Here is a 26,487-nt window from a genome sequence, read left to right on the forward strand (position 1 = left end):
GCCATCTAGGGGAGGGGGTGGGGGGGTAAGAGGTGAAAAATTGGAACAAGAGGTTTGGCAATTGTTAATACTGTAAAGTTACCCATGCATATAACCTGTAAATAAAAGGCTATTAAATAAAAAAAAATAAGTATAAAATTTACCATATAGGATCCCATGGAAGATATGGATAATTAGGAAAAGAGTAGATGATCATACAGTAAAAGCCAGGATTAATGGATATATAGTTTGAGCACTGCATTAATACCTATGTAATACAAAATAATACCTAAACAAAAGTCTCCATTCCACTTAGTAGAATGGTTCTTAGATTCTTTCAGAACACAGATTCCTGTATAAGTTGGAAAAAGATTAAATTTTATCTCTAAGATTCCTTCTAATTCCAATTATGTGATTCTAGAAAGGTATTTTTAATTTAAAAAATCCAACTTGCAAGGATAAATTTATCTGGTCACAAATAAGAATTACATGAAGAAAATAATTATTCTGATAGTAAGTAATCATGACTCAGATGCAATAAATGCAAGGAGAAGAACAAAGATTGAAAGAAAACTTCTTTTTGTTAAAGAATGAAAAATCAATGTACAAATTACAGACATGCTGGAAGGGACTGTAGTTCACAATGAACTTCACTGACCTAATTCAAAAAGCTATTGCACTACATTAGCTACTTTAGTATTCCAGATTAAATTACACCCCCAATTCCCTTTATCCAATGTCCCCTGCATCTGTGCTGACAGTCTCTAAAACACAAAGGATTTTTTAAAATTGTGAAATCTCAGTTTAATGAAGGCAAACTTCAAATTTCTAAGTACTATTACTTAACATTCACCTCATATCCAGCTGCCATCTTTGAGTTTTATTTTTAATGGTGTTCAGGGACATGAAATGACTGGACTTAGTTAATGCCTGCCAGTTGTTCAAAGTTTACTTACCCTTTGACCCTCTTTCCCAGGTGGACCTTGGGGACCTTCTAGCCCTAAGGAACCCTGCAATGGAAAAAAGAAATACAAGTTAGTTTTTTTTTTTCCTTTTGAGTTTGCCCATCTTCTAGAAATATTGTTGAAATGAATACTTATTTGACAATTTAACATTTTTAAAGGGACAAGTTCCTTAGAGGTTAGACTCTGTGATACATAAATAATGATGAATTGCCTTGCCTGGAATATTTTACACTTGTAACAAAGTCTAGAGCAAAATAAGTAAGTCCCAGAGCCAGATGTCAGGACCAAATGTTCACTCCCAATGAAGACTTGCTTCTAATCAGGGCTACATAACACAGAAATGACATAAATGGCAATGGACACTTACAACAAGATGCATAATCCTTCTATGTTTGCCATTCTGAAGTGGGTGAAATAGAACTTGGGTTGAATATGTTGTAAGAGAAAATGTTTATTTTGGCTTCATAAATGTATTTGTGCTATTTTGTCAATTTATTTAATATTCAAAAGGACATGATAATTTTTAAGGATGAAGAACAAACCTGTAATTTCATTGGTATGAGAACTACTAGTGGAGAAACTCCTATTAGTGTAGGTTAGTAATCATGCCTTGTAACTTACAATCTTAAAGATTTGCTTTGATCTTAAAGGTGGCAATCCAATAGCTCCAGCAAACCAGAGCTATATTAAAATGTAATTATTAAACATTTAACAAAAAAAATACAGTTGTTTGTTTTTGTTTTCAAAGAGGATCAATGACATTATGGGGTGATATCTTGGCCCATGAGTATACACAGAGTTGCACAGTCATCAGATTTATTCTCTTTTTCAGTCATTAAAATCCAGTGGCAAGAGAAAAGTCAAGAAAATAGCAATGAATCCAGTGGATGATCTTGGAGTCTTCAGTGTTGACCTAAATTCTAAGCTTCCCACCTGCTTCAGTTATTTTCAAAATCATTAAAACAAATTATTTTCATCCACCAGTCCACAGAAAGAAGTCTTCGTGTGCTTGGAGTAGACATCACCCTCACTCACCATCAAATTTGAGACAGTGTCTTGGATGTACAAGTGAACATTGAGTACCAGATAAACACCAAAGTTGAATGAGCATCCCTGAAAAGACTTGATGAATTTTCACAATAGAGGTACTCTTCCTCTTTGAAAACCCCTATATGTTCCACAGATAATGTTAATTTGTGGTTTTCTAAGCCAATATGAAGTCTGCAGAGATCATTTCTATTTGAATTTGGCATATTGGATAGAACAAGGAATTAAGTGACTTATCCATAATCACATAATCATTGTCTATCAAAGTTAGGGTCTAACATTTAATAACAATGAATATAATAAAAACAACTAAACTTGTTTAATTACATTAATTAATTTAAATGAAGGGTTTTTAGTCACTTCCTCTAAGTCCTCATCAGGCTATTTTGCTTGTCCATTCTTTCCTATTCATTTTCCCCCTTGCATGGTCATGGTTCTAATGAATTCTATAATTCTGAGTCTTGTTTATATACAGCATTTTTTTCACAAAATTATTTCCAGATTTCATATATCTATCTTTATCTATCCTTATATATTTATATATGTTCCTTCTCATTGTTAACCTTAATTGCATTGCTGTTTTATGTTCCACAATTTATTCAAATATTTTCTTTGTTGTTGAATATTTAAGGTTGTTTCTGGGTCTTTGCAAATACATAATGTTGTTATGAAAATATTTGAAGATACAGTTTTGTTGTTGTTCATTTCAGGTAACACTTATAAAACACATTTTCAACAATGGAATTATTAAAAAAAAGGTTATAATTATTTTTGTAATTTTTATAGCCATTGCAAGATTAGTTCCTACTGTTGATAAATGTGAAGCTTAGCAATGACATTATCTAACAAATCTTCACAATTCTGTGAGTAGGCAGAATAATCCTTTTTTTTTTTCTTTCAGAAAAGAAACTGAGAGGGAAATTATAGCCTGAGTCATTAGTAATGTCCCAAACAGGAGCCATGTGTTGCTCTTAAAGATGGAATTCTAGCTGCTAATCTCCAGTCAGTAGTAAATACACAAGTGAAGCAGTCTTTCATAATTCAACTCACACTACATTTGGACCTCAGGCTCAGGACATTGGTATTATTATCTCTCAGGGATTTTTGCAAGATGACATAATATATATATAATGATTTTATTATTTCTTGTCTTTTCAATGAGTAGAAAGGAGGATGGAGGGAGTGAGCAAATTTGAAACAGAATAAAAATAATATGTAAAATAAAAAAAATTGAAAAAGATTTATATCAGAAAAGTGACCCCAGTGGTAACAGCAAGTTTGTGTGATGATCAACAATGATAGATTTAGCTCTTCTCAGCAATACAATGATCAAAGACAATTCTAATAGACTAGAATGGAAAATGCCAGCTGCATCCAGAGAAAGAAGTGTAGAGACTGAATACAGATTGAAGGATCCTATTTTCACCTTTTGTTTTGTTTTGTTTTTTTCTTTATTGTGGTTTTTCCTTTTTGTTCTGATTTTTCTTTCCCAAAAATGAATATTGCAAACCATCTTAAGTTGTAATTGAAAAAATAATGTACAATTAAAATAAATTTTTAAAAAGAAGTGTTTGCAGATGAGAAAGATAGGCACAAGGAAGGACATTGGATTCAGACAAGAACAAGATCTGGATAGAGGGGACACTTCCTCCCACCCATCCCTTTTGCACACATACACAAACATAGACACACTCAATTGAAAAGCACAGAGATTTAACTCTTAAGGAGCAAAGAGACATAATCACCGAAGTAACTAAAGACAATATGAATAAAGGAGATGGGAGAGAGGGAGCAAATTTTCTTATCCACAGTCACATCATCATTATCTATCAGAGTTAGGACCTTTCTAATACTTAATAACAATGAATACAATACCAACAACTAAACTTGCTTGTTACATTAATTAATTTCAATGACTAAAGCAAATCATAAAGGGTTGTTTATATCAGTTCTTTAGCAGTGGTTTGTGTTTTCCTTATAAACTATTTTAATTTCCAATACAGAGGCAAATTATATGTATTGTATTAATCTATTCTAAGTGATATCAAAGAGGGAATCCTTTGAGGAACAAGAGGAAAACTAAAATAAGGGGTCAATTCATTTAAAATTCATTGATTGAAAAAGGTTAATTATTAGTCTATAAACCACAATAATACTGTGAAAAGGTATTATCTCTACAAAGGAGAACTTCAATCCCAACCTACCCCTCCAAAAAAAGCATTTGCAGAGTGACTAATAATTTATGATGATATATTCTTTTTCTTCTGTTTTATATTTTATATATACTTCATATAAAATATATAGTTTATAAATGATTAGAATAATAATTCAAAATATATAAAACAGAATTTAAAATTTGAATGATTTCATAGAATGGGTTCAATTATTATGTCTAGCAGATGATTCTCATATCTACAATAACCAGCTTTCATTTTTCTCCCTGAGTTCTTGTTCCATTTTATTTAGCTAAACATCTCCACTGATTGCCTCTTTGATTTTTCAAATACAAAATGGAATATTTTCTTCCCAAATCATTCCATCAAAACGTCTCCAATAAAGGTATTACCATCCTTCCAGCAATCAAGGTCTACAATCTATTACTATTTTCTCTCCCTCACATCCAGTCAGTTTTCAAATACTTTCAAAATTACTTCTAAAATGTTTCATACATTAATCTCCTTTCTTTTTGCATTGCTTTTATTCTAGTTTAGACTTTCATCATTTCTTCCTTTGACAATTTCTACTGTGACCTAATTGTTCTTCCTACCTCTACTATTTTTTCTTATTTCTTCATTTTTTAGAAATTTAGTTTTTTTTTCTTTCAGTCTTTTCTCTTTTCAATTCATCCTTTATATATCTGTTGATTAATATTCTAAAAATCCAGATCAACCCTTCTTAGAAATTTCCAGTGGATTCCCTAGGACCAAATAAAAAAAATCATCCCCTTGGAATTTTATCTTCAAACTCTGGCTCCAACCTATCTTCCCAAATATTTCATATTTTTACTCTTTATATAGTATCCATCTTAGTTGAACTGGCCTGTTATAGGTTGCTGGTACATGATAATTCATTTCTCAGCTACACATTTTTGTTCATGTAGTCAGTCTGCCTTACATCTGCAGTGTGACTCCTAATGACCTCTTCCTCATACAATTCCTAGCTTTACTTTTAAACCACAGATTGAGTACAAGTTTCTACATAATACCTTCTATGATGCACCCAATTATATTCTTTCTTTCTCCTCTCTCTCTCTTTCTGTCTCTGTCCCTGTGTGTCTCTCTCTTTCTCTCTGTCTCTCTCTCGATCTCTCTCTGTCTTTGTCTTTCTGTCTCTGTCTCTCACTACCCTCTCTTTTTTTCTCCCCCATCTTTCTCTCTCACTTACTCTTTCTTTTCCCTTCTCTCATCTTCTCATTTTCCTTCCTCCTCCTCTTTATTGTTATAATTTGTATTCCCTTCTAGCAAATGTAAATTCCTAGAAGGCAGGGAATATTCTAATTATTTCTTTGTATTAACAATGCTTATCAGTACTTTGCTTGTAGTAGGTAGTTAATAACTATTTTTAAAAATTAAATTCACAGGGATATTTGGAGAATTTAGTTGTATTTAGTCAGCAAAATAGACCATAGTATGATAAAAACAAAACAAAAGCCAGGAGGTGGATTTGGTTTATACCAACAAGAAGACTGACAACAAAAAAACTCTAATGCACCTGGACTACACTGTCCAGTAAATTCCTGAAGAAAGTTAATTAAGTAGGTCTATTTGCAGTTTGTGAGGGATGACAAGTTCCTAATATGTAATCATGAATCTTTCATCAGAATATCTATCATCATCAGAATCTATGATTAACAAGTATGAAAATATAGAATGATACAAAGTGCTGCATTATTTTCCTCAAAAGTGACATAATCTTGATTCTAAGTTAAAGTCATTCTTCATATTCTGAAGAAAGCTATTATCACTTCATGAAGAGTCAAACTGATGAGGAACATCCAAGTACTGATACTTCTCATTTATGTAAAATACACAAGCATAGAATGCTCACCATAGAAGTGAAATTAATGATAAGTTATATCCAGTCAATGCTCTGGGCTAGAAGTAAATATTTAAAAATCAAATCTATTACATTAAAAAAAATCAAGCACTACCTCCCTTCAAAAACTCCTACACTTGTGAAAATACATATAAATGTCCTACTAGTTTTCCAGCTCCCTAGACCAGGATCCTTCTGGGAGAAGTAAGTCAAATTTATGGGATAGATAGGTAAGTCTTGATTATTCTATGAGGACCTAGTTCTGTATGAATTGTCTAAGGAAAAAAATTTTCAGATTTCATCTTTTTACTGTCAATTGGTATGTGTTTAGAGAAATATTAAATCATTTCCATATCTAGATGAGCTTTTATTGGGATGATCAAATTGTGGCAGAAAAATCATTCTGAATTTCCAAAACAAGAAAACTAAGTATGTTTTGGATTATTTGAACTACTATTCCCTTTTTGAGTACAGGAAGCAAATGACACCATTTAGCAATTGAAGTTCAAAAACTACAGTTACAATTAAGCTTCAATGCTCTCAATTTGAATTTATTGTCTTAAATTTCTTCTTTTACTCCAGAAGGGAGGTTAGTTCACAAACATTTATGAAGTGCTAACTCTGTGCCCCAATATGTGCTAAGCATAGAAAAAAGCAAAAACCATTTCTATTCTTAAGGAGTTCACATTCTAATGTGAAGAACTTTTTGGAATAGAACTCATTATTTTTATCCCAAAATATTCTTTCTCCTCCAAACTTCTTTATTTCTATTGAGGGAAACACCAATCTGCATGTCACCTAGGTTTGAAACCTAGGAGTTTACCTCACCATTTCATTTTCTCTCCCCAACACTTATGTTAAATTAATTGACAAAACTTGTCACTTATTCCTCCTTGAAATCTCTCATATCCTCTCTCCAAAATCATGCTAGTCCAAGTTCTTATTTCTTCTTTCCTTAGTTATTTTTGTTGTTAATTTGTGTATGATTCTATCTGATAAGGGTGTTGCCATGAATGTCACCATGTGATAATGGCCACCATGGGGTTTTCTTGACTAAGGTATTGTAGTATTTGTCATTTCTTTCTCCATTGTGTGCCCATTTTAAAAGATGAGGACTTGAGGAAAATAGAGTTTAAAAGACTTTTCTAATATCACACAGTAAATAACTATCTGAGATAGGATTTGAACTCAAATCTTTCTGACTCCAAGCCCTTAGCTAATAGTAGCTTTCTAAATGGTCTCCCTGCTTCCAGTTTCTTTCCTTTCTAATCAAAATCCTAGCCTGCTGCTAAAGTGATATATTCCTAAAGTTCTCTTTTGATCAAATAACGCTTTCCTCAAGAAGCTTTAGTGACTTAACTGCAGGTAGGAGAAAATCCTCCACTTGATATTTAAATCCCTTCACAATATGGCTCCGGGTTCTCTTCTTAACTGATTGCTCTCCTTACACTTCCCACAATACATATAAACTGGCTTACTTTCTGTTTCTCATAGAAAATATTTCATCTTTGACTTCTTTATTACTTCTTTGCCTTTTGGAATCACTTACTCAGTTCAGGTCACCAAATCTTTCAGCCTTTTCTGATATACCTAGGTATTAATGCCCCAAACTGGATTTATTTTGTACATATGCTTGATTTATTTAAATGTGAGCATGCTCTGTTCTCCAGTAGAATATCAGGAGAGAGATTTTTTATCACTTCTGTACCTTTGTTTAGTTCAAGGTATTCCAATGTTCCAAGAATGGAGTCCCTTTTCATGTAATTCCATAAATAAGTGTTCTCTATTTGGAAAGATCAGAGGGGTCTCTTCATGAGATAAGACTATAACTCTTTTTGTTTTCAGCTTAAAGTGCATAGAAGGAGCAAATAGGAGATAAACATCAGGAGAACAGTAGAAATTTTCCTATACTATATGTAGTATTTTTTTTTTTATTTTAAAATTCAGGCTCAAATTTTACAAATTAAAAAAGCCTAAGCTTTTTCAATTCACTTATATGAAGTAATTTTTCTTTGTTCTAAAGTATATTAAAAATGAAATCATATAGCAATAGATTATTTATAGTTTTGTAACCTTTTCCTCTAGTGACTTGAATTGTTATGTTTGATTCTTGACTTAGTTTTTCATGTGTTTCTGAGGGGCAGTTTTTTGTAATCAAAAGAGCTGAAGATAGGAGATTTTGGTTGGACATTTCCAAAGCCCAATAGCCCTATCATCTTGGGAAAATCACTTTCTTTCTTTCCTAATAGTCTCCTCATAAAATGGAGATAATGCTTGAATTGCCAACATAATGTTTAGGGGGGAAAAGTACTTTAAAGGACTATGAAAATGATTTATCAATACTACCTCTATCTATTTATTTATTATTATTCATTAATTTTTAGTAAGATCATAATCTTGATTCTTAACTAGGTGAGGCATGAGGGAAGGAATTCAGTTGAAGTCTTACTAATCTTTGTATTTCTCACAGTATTCATTAAAATGACTCATAGACATTCATTAGCTATCTGGGGTTGATAAAGGGTAATGCTTATCCATTTTTATCAACTTCTCTAATAATTGATTCAATAAACATTAAGTATCTCTTATATATAAACATTGCAAAAAACTGACAGAAAATGGAATTCATAAGAATCTTATAGCCTTGTGAGAGAAGAGGAAAATATATATTTGATAATATTAGGTCTCTGTAACAAATAATCCAAGCTAGCTCAATCAGTTTAGATATTGAAGGACAGTATACCAAGATCTTTCTCAGGAAAAGCTAATCACTACTCAAGAAAAGATAAATCCCAGCATGGAACAAGGACATATAAACACTCAACTAAGACATGACTGTGAGTTGACTGGGACAGGACAGAGTTTTGAAGTGTGTAACAAGTAATGGCAGATGTTTAAGTGTGTTAGTAGTGAGGATTAATTACCCCTGAACATATTTAGCTTTGGAAAAGAAGGAGAAGCATATTCTTAACTTCTTAGTCTACGGAAATGGAAAAAGGAAGTTTTCCTTTAAGACATGACCTGTACTCTCTTGTCAGGAATGTTACAGCACATCTGATACCTAAAACAAACTTTCAACAAAAATGTTTTGCAAGTTAAATGTATTTTAAGCATTATGATCATTGCTTAATAATGGGCTTCATAGTTTCTGAAATATAAGATTAAGCAGGCATTAGTTCTTAGAACACTTTTAAGACATAATCTTTGTTTCAAATAAAGTAAATGAAATTACAAAAGAGAAGTTTATTTGCCCATATGAAGCTTTGGCCCATTTAAGTACAAAAAGCACTGGAGAATAATGTGGCAAGTTATGTGTAGCAGAACTCCTGTGCATTTTAATGAGAATATTCAGTCCCAAATATATACATGATTTTTAAATATGAAGGAAAGAAAGATAAAAGTATTTATTAAGAACAAATTATGTGCCAAGCAAATACTGTGCTAAATGCTTTACAAATATCTTTTTTGACCCTCATAACAATCCCTGGAGGGGGTTGCTATATTATTCCTGCTTTATAGCTCAGGAAACTGAATTAGACAGTGATTAAATAATATGTTCAATGATGGTACAGGAGAAATAGTAGAAAGAGCATGGAAAGAACACTGATTTTTGGAGTGATAATTGTTTAGTCAAGTCCAGCTTTGTGTGACCCCACAGGCCATAGCATCCATGTTTTTTTTTTGTTTTTTGTTTTTTTTTTTTTTGCAAAGCTACTGAAGTGGTTTGCCATTTCCTTCTCATGTAAATTAAGGTAAATAGGGTTAAATGACTTGCCCAGGGTCACACAGCTAGTAAATGCCTGAGGCCACATTTGAACTCAGGACTTCTATTTGCATGATAGGTACTCAGTTTACTGCAAAGTAAGAGATTTGCATGAGATAACCTCTGTGGTTCTGGACAAGCCCCTTAACCTCCCTGATAGTCACTTCCTTTATCTATGAAATGAAGGTATTGGACTCAGTAGCCTCTAAGGACTATTCTAGCTCTATTTTTTTAAAAATTCGTTTTATTTTTAACTTATGGAATGAAATGAAAATATCCATAACATAGTATATTATGATCCTATGGTTCAGAGAATAGAAGAGAAATACTGAAAGACAAGAGAAATTCTTATTTTGTCATTGTCAACTTCAAGACTCTGAAAATGAAATAGAGATCTAGATAATAAACACACACATACACATACACAGACACACACAGACACATACACAATTCTTTTTGTGTTATTGGAATCTGTGTTGGGAACCCCTACAGAGAAACTTTATCAATGGAGATCAACACCTGCTTTTATTAAACTATAGTTTTAAGAATTGTCTTAGTCACCCAAAGTTTCATTGCTAACATAAACTGAATGTATAAAGGAAAGACTTGAATCCAGGGTTTTTTGTTTTTTTTTTTGTTTTTTTACCTTCAGGCTATTCTCTATGTCACACTGCATTCTCATATGTTAAATAGTTTATGAAATTCTCATTTTTTATTCTGTATATTGCTAAGTGTTGCCAAATTCCTCTTTGGAGGAATCTTGCTTTTTAATGGGTGAAATGTTACCCATATATGTGTAATTTATCTTAGATTGATTCATAGAAAGGTAATTATTTTGTGAAAAGCAACTGGTCCATTGAGATGTAAGATACTATAAAAACTGTCTCTAAATAAAAGCAAGAAAAATACTAAAGGAAGTGAAATCTAAGGGTTTATGGTATTGCAATTAAATGATTTTACTTCTTTAGTTTCCCATTTTATGAACTCCAGGCAGATAAATTTGTTTTGGGTCTAACCAGAGACAGAGGCTGAGTGTTTTTATTCATCTCTGAGCTTTGCTGATAAAAATATGGAGACCAACATCTGCCTGTCCAATCCATTTCTGTCATCTGTCTTAATGATTGATGTGAATAAATAAGTATATGATTGATTCAGTTGTGATGATTCGTTATGATTATGAAAACAGCCCAGATGATTGGATTGGCTTTGCCACAGTTCAATGACCACAAACACATCCCCAGAACAGGCTGCAAACATTCTTCAGAGGCAGGTATTTTCAAAACTCTGTATGGATATACTCAAATAAAGGCACCAATGCAACAATTCCTACAGTATTACTAGGTTTCAAGACAATTAATCCGGAAAACCTGAGATCAAATTCTCCCTTTATACATTCCATCTATGTGACTTCTAGCAAGGCAATTTAAAACAATTCTTGAGAACTGTAGCTTAAAAGCAGGTGTTGATATCCATTGATAGAGGAAGTTTCCCTGTAGGGATTCACAACCTAAGTCTAGTCAACAAGAATGTGTGTGTGTGTGTGTGTGTGTGTGTGTGTGTGTGTGTGTATTATCTAGAACTCTATTTCATTTTCCAAAAAAAAAGTCTTGAAGTTGACAATTATATATTTCCCTTCTCTTCTTTAAGGATTTCTTATCTATTCTCTGGACCATAGGATCATAATGTATTATGTTATGGAAATACTTCATCCTATAAATTCCATAAATAAGATTGTAAAATTGGCAATCATAAGACTTAAGGTAGATTAATCTATGATTAAGATCTCTATTAATTCAAATCCAGAATCCTAAAGTGATTTTTTTGGTTGTAATAAACCAAAGATGGTACAAAGCATTAGAATATGACCACAGATTTGGAGTCGAAAAGTACTTTTTTAGAATAGTTAGTCTAACTCTCTAATTTTACAGATGAGAAAGACTTGTCCATAGTCAGGCAAATAAGAAGCAGAGATTGGATTTAATTTTAGGTTCTCTGCCTCAAAATTCAGCATTCTTTCTGCCTCTTTTCACTATTATACATATATTGTAACTTGCTACAATCTCCAAAGTATTGCTGCTTTGCACATGCGATTGTACTAATAAAATGTATGATTGAAACATTCTTTTTGATCTATGATGTGAAAATTTTGTCATTCACTGATTGATTATGATGGATCAGTGTATCCAAGACCTCATCAGTCTGTGTTCCTTTCACAGATAGAGATGACAATCCATCCACATTTCTATCCACACACAACATCTTATCAAATTTGATTCTTGACTATTTCCCCTAAATTCTACACAAAGGATCTGTCCTCATGCTGGCGTCCTCCCCCCCTCCCCCCAGGCATTTTGGCATTCCAATATTGCCTGTGTGTAATATCTTACATGTCTACTAATGAACTAGCTCTGTGGGTTTTCCATTCAAATTCATTTCATCATGTAGGCAATATAATTATTCATTTACTTATGTTTTCATATATGGATTACTAAAATAAGATGACATAAGTAATTGTATGTCTAATAGGAGAGGTTCTATAATAATATGGGGCTTAATTCAATTTGCATAATGTCAGCTACAAACAGGAACATTTAGAGGAGCTTGCCATCAACCACAATAATCATCATCATCTTATGTAAGCTCTTTGAGATTTGCAAAATTTACAAAGATTTTCCCATTTAATCTTCCCAATATCTCTTGGAAGTAGATATTGTAATTATTTTCATTTACAGTTGAGGAAACTAGGGCAGACAGAGGTGACATTTATTGCCCACGGTCACACAGTTAATAAGTGCTTGGGACTAGAGTGAAACACAGGTTCCATACTGGAGAATCAGTGCTGTTTCCATTACCTGCCTTTAGGAAATCCCTTTTCAATTTTTACTCTGCAAGATACAATTCGTGATGACAATAGTATATATTCTAAATATACAAGATTTACAAAGATTTTAATAAAAATACAAGGATAAGATTATGTTTCAAAGTTGCTCATTTGTGCTCTACTGCATTTTGGGAGGATAATATAATCTGTTCCCCCATTCTTTTTGTATTTAAGTAAATGGATTAGATTGTATTGAAGCAATATGCAACACTTTCTAGTGATCTTTGAAATGCTATGAAAATCATTCCTTCACCATCTGAAACACTGAGGCACCCCCAGCAAGAGAATTCCCTAGAATAGTTAGTCTAACTCTGATTTTACAGGTGAGAAAGCTGAGAAAGACTTGCCCATAGCTAGGCAAATAATAAGCAGAGATTAGAGTCAATCCTAGGTTCTCTGCCTCAAAATCCAGACTTCTCTCCACCTATCTGCAGTGTTATACATATATTGTAACTTGCTATAATTTGCAAAGTATTATACACATGTGATTGCAGTAATAAAATGTATGATTGAAACAGATTCTTTTTGATCTTTGATGTGAAAACTTTGTCATTCACTGATTGATTCACTGATTGAATTTGTTTGGTTGTACTTTTCAAATTCATTTTCACAATTGCTTTCACAATTCTATTTCCTTTGATAGCGCTTGAGTAATAAAATATTAGAATATAAGCATAGCAGACTGCATTGTGCATGATGCTGCGAAGAGATCATTACAAAAGTAATAGTAAACATTCTATTTTATGCTCTTTTGTTATCCTTCCAATTTCATCTATAAATACTCTTGGGATAATCTGGTTTAGTGAAATTCCATGCTATTTTTCTGCAAACTTCTTTTCTCCTCCACTATTTTATAAGGCAATGTTGCTATTAATCATGACCATATTATTGGTTTTTAATACTTTGTAAATAAATTTGTACTTAAAAATGAAGTTGCCACAGCCTTTATTTTTCTCTATTTAGATGAGAAATCAAGCTTATTGAGATAGGCCCTTTGGCCCTCTTTTGTAACTATTTTGTACTGGTTAAACTTCTTAATCAATGATAACAATGAGAATCAATATCGTTACTTTTGCACATTTCAGAGTCTACAGCCAATATTTAAATAAGCTGGATTAAAAAATCTTCCATTACAGAATAATCTTTATGCTTTCTGATATTTGGGTGTTAGTTTTTGTGCTTACTCTGAACAGTTCATGGCCTAATTATACATAGATGACATACAAGAAACTAAATTGTGTGTATTTTTTTTTTGTTGGTTAAGATATTATTGATTTCATTCTTTTGTGCATATCTTTAGCGCTCACATCATGTACTTTCAGTATCTTTGAAGTATGCATTTATGATTTACAGTCATGAGACTTCTTAGTCCTTGGCAAGTCTCAGGTATCTTTTATTTTTTGACTCCAAATCATAACTTTCAAAAATTATTTTTGTCATTATCTCCTATACCTATATTGACACCAAAATAGTGAATTTTCAAGGTATATGTTAACATAGTTTAGAGAACCTTGGAATCTTGGAAAGTTCTTATAATTTCTCTACTTTTCCCTCCACACCTTCCACAATTGATATAGATGGATAAATTACAATTATCTTTGTGAGCATCCCTTTGCTTAAGCTAATCGTGAACACTGAAAGGCAAAATGACCAAGTGTTCTAAGAAATGATGATTCTTAATACTTTTGGTCACACAATGAAACCAATGCTTCCAACTCTTTTATTTGCTTTTCTGAGAAGAGCCAATGATCTATCCTTTCATTTAACTTTAATCTTCCACTTTTATTTATTGTGACAAAGTCAAAATATTCACATATTTCAATTTATTTGGTGGTATAAAAAATTTCACTGATCACTAGACAAAAAAAGGTTTATATTACTTGTTTATAAAAATTAATATTTATAGATTATCTAAAAACTTCAACTCAACAGCTTCTTTCTAATTACCATAATTATAGCTCCAATTTGACCAAATTTAGTCCTCAGAATAAAACTGTTATGCAGGTGCTATTATTGTCTCCATTTCATAGATGAGCAAACTGAGATGGCCAGAAGTTAAATGACTTTCTTGGGATGTGTCCAAAGAAGAGAAAAAAATGTGATTAAAGTGATAGATCCTATAAAGGTTAAAGAAATTGAAAATGTTTAGCCAAAAAGAAGGGGAAAGTAAAGCATTTGATATTTAAAGGGATCTTGTAGAGCCCTTATACTTTACAAATGAAGAAAAAAAAGGAACAGAGAGCTTTAACAGCATGTCTAACACCAGATTGTTGATTAGTAGTAAAGGTTAGTCTAAACCCAAGGTCATTTAGTCCAATGTTTTTTCTGCAAAGCAAGCTTTCTTTAAAAAGGAATTGATTATTGTGTTAAAATACATCAAAGATTTCCACAGAGTGGATGCTGATGAGTTGTTATTTATGTCAATAGAAAAAATCTGAAAGTAGGGAAAATTTTTGGTTAAATATAAAAATTATGATAACATAGTTGGTGTGAAATACTACAATTTAAAAGGGGGCACAATCTCATTGTTTAACTATTTTTAATATAAGAAAAGAGAATCATTTGTCCACAATACACTATATATTTGCTGATAAGCAGTGACTGGCACCACATTATTTTTCCAATTCATTTCAATTCTGTGATTTTATTTTATAGTATAGATAAATAGTTTAACCTAGAAATATTTACTGTTTTTTGTAAAATAAGGATAAGGGGTGATTATTTCCTTTACATTAATGAAATATGTATTTACTTAGAATTACATTTATCTTTATTTTTCCAATTAATAAATTGCTAGCAAAAAGAACAGAATGTTTCTTTAAATATTTCTCAGCAATTACCTTTTAAAAGTTTCATTTGAATTTACATGAATAAAAGTTCTAACCTTATTTAGTAATTTCAATGTTATTTGTCATCAATATACCTCTTTTCCCCAAAGGCAATAATTTACTTTGGGTTTCTTTGCAACATAAAATATATTTCAAATATTTTATAGGATTTGTTTCTATATTTAAAGTTAATTAAACAGATTTCATATTCCTTCCTGAGTACTATTTTTTTTCTGAGTGCCACTCTAAAAATATCATGATAAGGTCATAGACTTAAAGTTTTTTTAAAAAATTAACTCAAAATACAGTGAAATGGAGTTCAACTCATTTTAATGCAAATTTTACTAATGCATTCAAATACATATTCCTCTACATAGCTCATTTTTGTAAAGACCTGTCAATTTTCATATTTTTTCTAATGGCACTTGAGGGATATTCTAATTTATTTTCAACAAAGAACAAATCATTTCAATAAGAAAGTAAAACAGCTATTTCATAAAAGCTCCAAATGGTGGATGTACTGTGCTTTTAATTTTTAAAAAACATTTCTTTCACTGACTAAAAAACTGCAAAATTTAGGCTTCTGGAAAAAAGTTTTAATTTCCTTTCATATAGGAGCACACTAAAAGCTAACTAGTAATAGAAGGGCAGGGGGAGCTATTCTCCAATCATTCTTCTAATGAAAGATATATAAATCATTTCCATGTCAATTGAGCAGAGTGTGGGTTTTTCCAAAACATAAATCTTCTCTGAGGCTGAAACATAAATCTTCCTAGAGGTCTTAAGCATCAGCTCTCCTGTATTACTGTATAGAGCTGATAAAAATAACCCCAAAATACAATCCCTGCATCTGTTTTTCTCAATTAGTTATTTATATAGGTCTTCCTACTTCACAAGCAAATAGCCAGTTAAGTACAAATTTGTTTTAAAGGAAAGAATGCATTTATTCTATTTGTCTATTATAAGAGTTGATATAACGATTAATTCTGTTAATTCCAAAGGGTGAGATGGATCACAAGGTTCAGAATGTTAGCAATGAATTAAATAAATTCATTTATTTATGAACTAATAGAAGTTATCCAAATTAAGTGAATGACAAGAATGGCATTTATATTTGTCAAAGAGACAGAGAGCCTCAAATTGATTAAATTTAATTTTTTAAAAGTGATCATGCCTCTTAGAAGTCTGTGCTTGTATATGTATGTTAAACATGCAAACATTTAGGTTTGAATACACAAAAGCATGTAGTCCTGTGGGAAAATAATATCTAGCATTTATATAACATTTTACAATTTAAAGAATGCTTTACATGTTATCTCACTTAATCCTCTCCACAGCACTGTCAGGTAGGAACTATTTTTATTGCCCTTTTATAGAAGAGAGAACTATGGGTGAGGGAGGTTATTATGTCTTGCCCAAGGAAAGTCAGCTAGCAAATGTCTGAGACAGGATTCTTGCCCAGGGAAATTTAGCAAGCAAATGTCTGAGACAGGATTTGGACTTAGATTTTCCTAATTCCAGGAATAGCACTCTATCCAGTAGACAATTTACCTGCCTCTGGATTATACTCTTTTTTTTTTTTTTAAAGGAGGGAAGGGGAAGAGGTTATACTTTTTGAAAATGCAACAAATGCCTTTCTGAGCCCAGAAGCATTAGTCAGCAGTTCAGCTGGTCTTTGAACAATTATTATTTAAACTTTATGCACAGCAAGGCATTTTTACCGAATTTCTGAAAAAAAAAATCAATAGAATTAAAAAAAATCTATTGAGTAGATTTTGCTAAAGTGATGAAAATGCTGTAGACTATATGACCTTGATGGTCTTGTTCCTTATGCATGTTTCATTTGTATAACATGCTGCATATCTCATGTGAAGGCCTTCAGAAGGAAATGGAAACGGTACTGGATTTGTAACTAGAAGACCTAGATTTGAATCCCAACACTGACAATTATTATCTGTAGGATGTTGGAAAGCTATCTCTTTGGGTTTTGGCTTCCTCATTTATGAAATAAGGAAATTGAAATTAGATGATATCCAAGGTTCCTTCTGTGATTCTATGAACCAACGTGGCCTGGAAATCTCTAGAGATACTGTACTTTGGGGGGAGAACATGATCCTCTGTCAAGTTTGGAAGAACAATAAAAATGGAATAAACTGTAGCCCATCCTGAGTAAATATAGACAATGGCAAGGCAAGGATAAGCTAATTCTTATATGAGAGGAAGTCTAAAAGGCAGAGAAAATACTCTGTAAAAATGATATTAAATCCCTTTTCTGAAATGAGCATTTGTATATGAAGTCAGTGAACTCTGAGCATATGGAACAAATCTTAATAAGAGAAAATTTTTGGACTGGCACTTGATTTCCAGAGGTATAAATTTTACAGGAAAGAACTGTAATCATTGACCAAACTAGGAGAAAATCTTTGACTAGCATATGAAGAGAATTCTAAATACCCTAAATAGTTTAGAAAACCTGGCTAAAGACCTTGCCAAGAACAGTGGAAGCTGGTGGAAGCAGACAGTGAATTTCCTGGGACCCATACTATAAGAAAGTCCTTCACATTGGAACCCATAAGTTATAGTTAGAAAGACTCATAAGAAATCTTTGCAATGAGGTCAGTTCCAGGAATTATCCTAAGCAAATTCACAAAAGTAGAAAATTATAGGACTTTATATCGCTGGAGGATGGAAAATAGTCTGATTGGCTGGATAATAGGGTTTGGGAAGGGAAGAAATAGGAAATAAAATTGGAAAGATAAACTAGATTCAGAACATAGGAATCTTTGATTAAGGAGCTTGGGGGTTTATCCTACAGATGATTGGAAAGTATAAAAAAATTTGGACTTAATGTCTAAAATAACTTACTAGCAATTGTCCAATAGTGGGAATGGGTTATCTCAAGAAGTGGTAGGTTCCCCTTCCTTGGACATATTGAAGCATTGGATGAGTAAAATGAGCATTTGTCAATTATGTGATAGTAAAGATTTCTTTTGGGTATGGGTTTGATTAGATGGTCACTGGGATCTCCCAATTCCTAAATTCAACAATGCTATGCAAATATATAATGTTCTATGGTTTAATTTCTTTTAATAAAATAGTTTTCTAAAACATTGTGGTCAGCATGTTTTAAGTAATGTTAAAGAGTAAAAGAGTGGGAGTTGATATTAATCTATGATTCAATGAAGAAATTCTTTTAGAGTTCTGGGTGGGAACTGAAATTCCATATTAAGCTTATAAAATGCTTATAACTGACTAAATTTATAATGATTTGTAATATCCTTTGTGACACAGATGCCTGGGCAAAGGGATACAAAATAATTACATAGCAATAAAGAGCTATTGGTTTAAAATTCAGTAAATTAGTTGTTTTGTCCTTAAATCATCACTTTTTTTGATTGTTATTTTCTTAAATTTATAGATTAGGCCTCAAAACCCTTACAAAGAAAGCATGTCAATGTTTTACGTATCTAAATAATTAGCAACTCTTTTATGCTTTCAAGCACTGCATGTTAAGGTAGTCACTTGTTTTATGAATGACCAGCTGAGAATTGCCTTATAAGCCTGTTTAGACTTGTAGCATGTAATGTAATTTCCTCTGGGGGGGGGAAGCTACACTCTATCTCATGCCTAATTCTAACTTGAGCTGGATTTATCTATGGCTTCAGAACTGGCATTTCAAATATCTGTTTAGTAAGCAAATCTAAGGTACTTCTGCAAATGACTGACTTAACCCTTGGCTTCTATATAAACATTTGGTGCCATCTGGATGAGTACTTTATTATTCCCCAAAAGGACAGAGCCAAAGGAACATAGATGGACAGTCATTTTCCTGAGAACTAAAAGCAAGAGATCAGGTGTCAAGTGGAATACTTTTTATATACTTTATAAGAGAGATGGCTATACTACCTTCCTTCATCTGTCACCACTCTGACAGGACATGCACTGGCTTAAGCTATAGATGCCAAAGAGGGAACAAGGGAGAGAGACAGAGGGAAATTTAGCCAACTATGTCATTTCAGCAACAATCCCTGCCTTTCTTCAGGAGCCTCAATTCAGTATCCTGACCAAAAAAAACCATGATAAAATACTAGAACTTTATTGAACTGGAAACCTATTGACACAAACATAGAACAACAATTTTAAGAGTTATTAAGTAAAAGCATACTATATTTATGGAGAATTAAGATTTTAAAATCACTTTGTAGACATTGTACATATTTTTAGGCTTTATCAAAATATGGATCAGCTTTGCTAATTTTCTTTCACATTCGTTTTTTTTTTGCCATAAATATATATATATGTACATAAAATATGAAATGAGTCTCTGCAAGGGGATTAGATAAAAGCACCTGGTATGTAGTAGTTAAGAGACGCTAGTTGATTGATTGCTTGTTGAATAGTTCTAGGGAATAATGGGGGGAAAGTTGGTGATGTCAAAAAAAATACATCAATATAAATTTATTGAAGAAACAAAATAAAATCGATAGAAAGCAAGCCATGGAATTGAAATTTATTATGTCTGGTGATGGCTTTTTAAATGTCAGGAGAAAAATAATATAAATGCTACAATTAGAGTAATATGAAAGAAGCACAAAACATTAGCTTTTATTAGAGCATTGCTGCTATCTACACTATCATGGAATTCATACAGTGGATCAATCTCCCAGATTCTCTCTTAAAATCTACCTGTTATATAAAGATTCACGAATGCTATGGGATAGTTGGAGAAAGTTCTGTAGGGATAAGGTTGGAAAGTTTTAAAGATAAATGTGATTTTTTTTCAATGATGCCTATTTTGACCTGTATCACTATGCCACAGAAAGTACCCATAAGAGACACTTACAGGAATTAACTAGAGTTTTTTTTTCATTTTTTTTTATAAGCTGACTTTATACATGTACTTTGTTACCTGAGTTTCAATAGCACTCATCAAATCCTTGAGGAAAGTCTTAAAATAAGGTATTCAGATCAAGTCATCTAATTCTTGTTTTACAAGCTCATTCCAGCTGTTGTAGACATCAGAGTGATATGCATTTGCTAAAAATCTTTTCCTTAATGTAGGTGCTTCAGTAACATTTCTAGGCTATGGGATAAGGTGCTTGTCAAATGAGAATGTTTATTTCTTCTCTATGTGAACAACAAAACCCTTTTACTATAACAAAATAGTGCACAAATGCCATGGAGAGGTTAAAGGATTTGAGGAACAGGGTAAAGATCTTAACAGATAAGCATGACCATAACTGAAACTCCAGTCCCTAAGGATTACAGTTGAAAACTTAACAGGAACTAGAGCTTTTCAACATGTATATTTCTTGTTCTGTTCATGTTAGAATTATAATAACAGACCATTCTTTTGATTTCTAGCCAGGTTCTAGCTTAACTTTGTCTTAGAATTTATCAAATCTATAGTGGGAAAATTCTGTTTTAGTCATTTGAAAATAGCACTGAACTAGTAAGTGGCCCTATAATAATTTTAAATTTGAATACTAAAACATTTTCAAAAGTTAACTTCAAATAATACACATCTAAAGTGATTTCTTAAATGGATTGTTTGTATTGCCTGCTCTAAAACCAAAGCTTAAAGTCCCAAAGCTTCATTTGTTTAGTATCCCTAGGTACATTACATATTTTCAACACAGTCTCTCTATGAATAAAAATACATGCCATTCATGTCAGAGAGGTTGTAAAGACTATATTAATTCATATATTAATGAATGTAGCCCACAATGGGTCTTTAGAGCAGAAATATGAATTCTGTCAAAGTCACAGGATCATTTATTAGTCCTTGGAATTCTTGCCCTTTCCTGATGGGACAGAGTTCCAGTTCACAATAGTACAAGACATTCTTTTAACTTGATCTTCCCTGATGAGCTGGCACTTTAAAACTGATAATTTAAAATATTTAATATGTACTATTAAATGCTGCTGTGCTTTCTATGTATATTAATTGACTGTTTTAAGTTGAATACTTTCACCTAGAGGGCACCATTTTTATAAACTGAATGAATAAATAAGTAATGTCAGTATCAGAAAATTATAGCTACAATTGATCTTAAAAAAAAAAAAACTTGATTCAAACAATTGCCATTTGCTTTTATAACTAGGCAGAATATAATTAGGCAGAATAAGTAATTCATAGACCAATAATTTAAAACTGTTAACTTTAAAGACCCAGAAAGTCTATAATATAAGTAGTACCCCCCAAAATATTTTATAGTTATGATTCCACAGTTAATAAACAAATAATGGACTACTTAATTCTAAAATAATTCTATTATAGATTCATTATCTGTTTTCTCATAAATTACTTTGCAAAATGCTACAGCTTTGTACATTGATTTACAAATGTTAAAAACACGTATAGAAGAATTGCATGTGTTTAACATATATTGGATTCCTTGCCATCTAGGGGAGAGAGTGGGGGGAAGGGAAGGAGAAAAACATTGGAACACAGGGTTTATTTAGCAGGGGTGAATGTTGAAAACCATTTATGCATATGTTTTGAAAATAAAAAGCTTTAAGTTAAAAAATAATAAAAAGAATTTTAAAAATCTACTTTTTGCCAAAAAAAAAAAAAAAAAAAAAAAAAAAAAAAAAAAAAAAAAAAAAAAAAAAAAAAAAAAAAAAAAAAAAAAACAGACCACAAAATATCTTAGAATTCTAAGCAACAATCAGATAGTTTAAGTAGTTTTTGTCTTTTGGAAACCTTTATTTCTGTAAAACTTATTTTTGTGCCAGTAAAGGTATATTATGTTACTTCCATTTGTATATATCACATTAAATGTTTTTAAATTATAGTAAAATCATAAAATCTTATTAAAATAATCTCTATAATATAGCATGTAAAGGGTCCTCAAACTTTTTAAATAGGGGGCCAGTTCACTGTCCCACAGACTGTTGGAGGGCCGGACTATAGTAAAAACAAAAACTTTGTTTTGTGGGCTTTTAAATAAAGAAACTTCATAGCCCTGGGTGAGGGGGATAAACATCCGGGCCATAGTTTAAGGACTCCTGAAGGAGGAAAAGCAGTGAATTGAGAATTATAATCTGTGAGTTTTAACACCTGCTCTGGTACCATCCAACAAACTTTGTGACTTTGGGAAAGTTCTTTATCTCCTTTGGGCACTTGTTGACTTTACTGATAAAGTTATTTCCTCTAAAATTATGATTTTAGTTCCAAGTATATTAGTATTGTAGTATGGATAAAAAATTTGGTGAACAATATTTGGGGATTTCTTTTTAAAATTTATATTTTGATTTTTACAATTACTTACGATTAAGGTTGGTGGTCCTGGAGGTCCTATTTCTCCCTAAAACAAAGGAAAGAGGGGGAAATCACAATTGCCAACTTTTTTATTTACATTTCTTATTCTCCTAAATAGTTGGAACCAATAACCATATGTAATATCAATTTTGCAGTTATGAAATGCAGAATCTCATCTCAACAAAGTACTGTATAGCATGAAAATTGTATTATGTTCCTACTCCCTCCTATAATATAAAAATCACCTTTCACACCCACATGCTTTTTACAGCAGAAAGACAGGTTTCAAAGCAACCAAAATAATCTAATTTTCTTATCTTTTGTCTGCTAATCCAAAATTAGAATGAATATTTTTCAAGTCTGGTGGCTTGCCAATAGGGCAGCTGGGAAATGTCACAGCAGCAGATAATTTTCCTGATGCAAAGTTAGTATTAGGATCAGCAGAAATAATGAGCAGCTCCACCCACTTCATGCCCCCCAGCTGCAAGAATGTGGCCTGCTGCTTCTTCTAAAGAATATCAGGGCAGGCAGCTTTATAAATCTATAGAAATTACAAATATTGAACTTGTTTCACTGACCTTTGAGTAAATTCAGATAACCAGGTATATCTAGTGAACTAAAGAAATATGTGGAATTTGTGTGAAGTTTCTGAAAACTAGATGGGTTGCAATCTAACCCACTGGAAGGACTTCTCATTTGACAATCCATTTAAATATTTGAATATCTTTGAGTATCTGAAAGATGGGTGGCTTAAATTGAAATAGCAAAGGATGAATTTTATTAACCTCAAGAATACATTAACACACATCTTAATCTTCAGTGCTTTGATTTTAATTATTAGAGCATTGAAATCATAGACATTTGAGTAACAGATACCATTGCTCAGTCTTGGCATAATTTGGGCAAAGTAATTCAAAAAGAGAAATGGTAAATTGGTATATAATATCCCCCAAATTCGGAATAACAGAACTTGGTTGCATGTAATATTCACTTTTGGACCTTGTAAAACAGTAACTTCCCAGATGTAGTTAAAAGACATCAAATACTATAAAATCAGCTTTTAGGAACAAAATTTTAAAGTTATTCATCTTTTAACAAGGAAGAACTCATGGTCTCTAGAAAGAAACAATGTTGAGAATAGAAGACAGGATACAGAAGTATCCTTTTATCAGCAGAAAACTGTTAAATGGCTACTGTCTAAAAAGTTGAGACCAATGACCTTGCTCAGTTTAATGCTTGCTTTTAAATTTTTCTTTATTCTTCTTTCAAAGTCATTGCCAATATGCCATTACAGGATAGTTAATGAGGAAGAGTGGGGATAAATGGAGCGAGCAATCTGTGGAGCAAAGTTAGTTATCTCCTCCTGACAACCACCTGCTTCACCTTCAGACACACACCTCATTGCTACTGGCACTGTTCCCACAGTTGCCTTGGGAGGTTTCACCTAGTGTGATGATATAACAGCTACTGCTGTCAAGCAAGCTGAGGGGATGACCCTGTTGTAAACCAATACAAGTTGATAGTGAGTGAGAACTGGCTTGTTAATTGTTTTCAGAGAAATATGAAAATGATCCAGAAAGTATTTCTTGTTTGTGCATTTTTAAAAGCTATTGGTAAATTTTAGGATTCATTTGAAGTTAATACACTCCTAATGAAAATTGATTGCTGGAGAGAAGAGGGGACAGGGATGTGCATATGTGTGTTAGGTCAAAGATTTTCATTTATTTATTTTCAGCATTTCTTTGGGGAAATACAATACCTTTTCTCCTTTCTGACCGCGTGGACCTGGAGGACCCAAGTCACCTTTCAAACCCTGTACAAAAGGAGAGGATCTTTGTAAACAACATATAGCAAAATACCGTTATTAACACAATTAATAACTAAATAAATCAAAATTGACTAAATTCCCAAACTTGATTTCTCATTTCACAGCAAGGGGAGAGGTAGAGACAACTGGTACTAAAATGATCGGAAACATCTGGGCTATGGTGGGGACAGAAACATTAAATCAGTGAGTGATCCAAATACTGCATATTTGTGCAACTTCACTTCCTGCTAAAATTACATTAATTCACCATCTGGAAGCACATCATTTAGAACTATATGAGCTTTTAAGTATCCACTTTAGATTAAATTTGTGGATGCTGTAAATACCCCTGATTTAGCTTTGATTTGGCCTTTATTAAGCTTGCCAAAAATTCAAGAGTTAAATCAAAAGCTTTTTTTGCAGTTCTATCTAGAAACCAGAATATGGAGGGGGTAGGGAAGAGGGGGAAAGATTCACTCTCTCACAATCCTCAAAATGGAAGCAAAAAAAATCACTTTCCTGATTTAGATTTTTTTTTAAGCTGCCATGTCTTTAAGCTCTATCTACCTTTGCCTTCCTTACTTGGATTTGCAGATATCAAATGTAGCAACATAAAACATTGAAAATCTATCAGATGAATATTTTCATGCATTTTTCCAGGCTTTGGGGCATTTTAATAGGTATTCAGTTGATCTGGCTCAGAAATGACAGCTTTCAGAGATATAACAATAGATTTCACTGAAGGAGATCAGTACCATGGCTGAATGCATTCATGGGGTAAACAAACAGAGGTGGATAGACACACACTGAGTCTGTGATAAATAGGAAAAAGAATCTTTCTTCATCCTTAATATTACACTATAGGCTGGAAAGGGACAATAATGGAATAAAAGAAATACTTGGAAAATCACACAATGTAGCATATAGATCTATGCACCATACTGTGCTAGCCAGAGGGCTTTAGCTATTACTGCCCTGCAAATTCCAGGTGAATGAATAATGCCAAATGCCAGCACCTGGAGTCACTCAATATAGAAACCAGTGATGAATTGGGAGGAGAAAAAAAGAAAATTAGAGAATTGAAATGACCCTGCTTGAGGCAGGTGCAGACTTAACAATACTCTAAGGATTCAAAAAGCATAGATAAAACTAAGGCTCAAATTGGCTATGGATAATTTGTGTCTTATGACTACTTTCCTAGACAAGACTCATTAGCTACAGTTCTTCCTTATACATTTTGACATTCTTAAGGAAAAACAGAAGATGAGTGAAAAAAAATCCATAAGGAAAACCACAATGTTTGAAGAATTTATGTTTTATTGTCAAAGTTCAGTGTTCTCCCTCACCTCCAGAGTCCTAGAAAATTCTTTTTTAATACAATTCTTGTGCTCAAAGATGGTCACAAAATATTCTGAACATCTGAGAAAGAAAACCACGACATTCCTGCAATTAGTTATTATGACTAAATTTTTTTTTAAAAGTATGCATTTTCTTCATTGAAGACTATTGGGGCCAAAGAATAAGAGAAAAATGTGCAGATACCCCAATTAAAGGAGACAGCAAAAGTGACTGAGTTACAGAATGAAATGCTGAGAAAATCAGCCGCCCTTCATCCTCATAGTCCATCATTAGATTTCCTTTTTTCCATATCAATAGAACATTTTGATTCCTCATTCATTCCTGGATCTGTGCTTATTAAAATCCAAGGGGAAAAGTGCTATATTGTTGTAATGTGGATTAAAAATAATGTAGGTTTGGGACTCTAGATATAGTACCCCATGCTACCCACATTCTCAGAAAGATTCAAATGATACACAAAAAAATCTTTTCATATTTATAAAGGTACAAAGCATTATATAAATACATAGACATATATTAGAAAATATCTGAAATCATACTTTGGGATTCTGTCTATTTG

General features: G+C 32.4%; 1 long non-coding RNA gene across 1 annotated transcript in view; it reads right to left on the reverse strand.

Moving 5' to 3' along the window:
- Positions 1–739: 739 nt before the first annotated feature.
- The window catches only part of LOC116423178, a 36,583-nt gene continuing 10,835 nt past the window's right edge, over positions 740–26,487 (reverse strand). Inside the window, exons 2-4 of the long non-coding RNA XR_004233667.1 lie at positions 24,522–24,575; positions 22,773–22,808; positions 740–989 (exon numbers count right to left, since the gene is read on the reverse strand). This is a non-coding gene — a long non-coding RNA (uncharacterized LOC116423178). The remainder of the gene's footprint in view (positions 990–22,772; positions 22,809–24,521; positions 24,576–26,487) is intronic.

Source organism: Sarcophilus harrisii, chromosome 4, assembly GCF_902635505.1.
Source record: "Sarcophilus harrisii chromosome 4, mSarHar1.11, whole genome shotgun sequence".
NCBI classification, from domain to species: domain Eukaryota; kingdom Metazoa; phylum Chordata; class Mammalia; order Dasyuromorphia; family Dasyuridae; genus Sarcophilus; species Sarcophilus harrisii.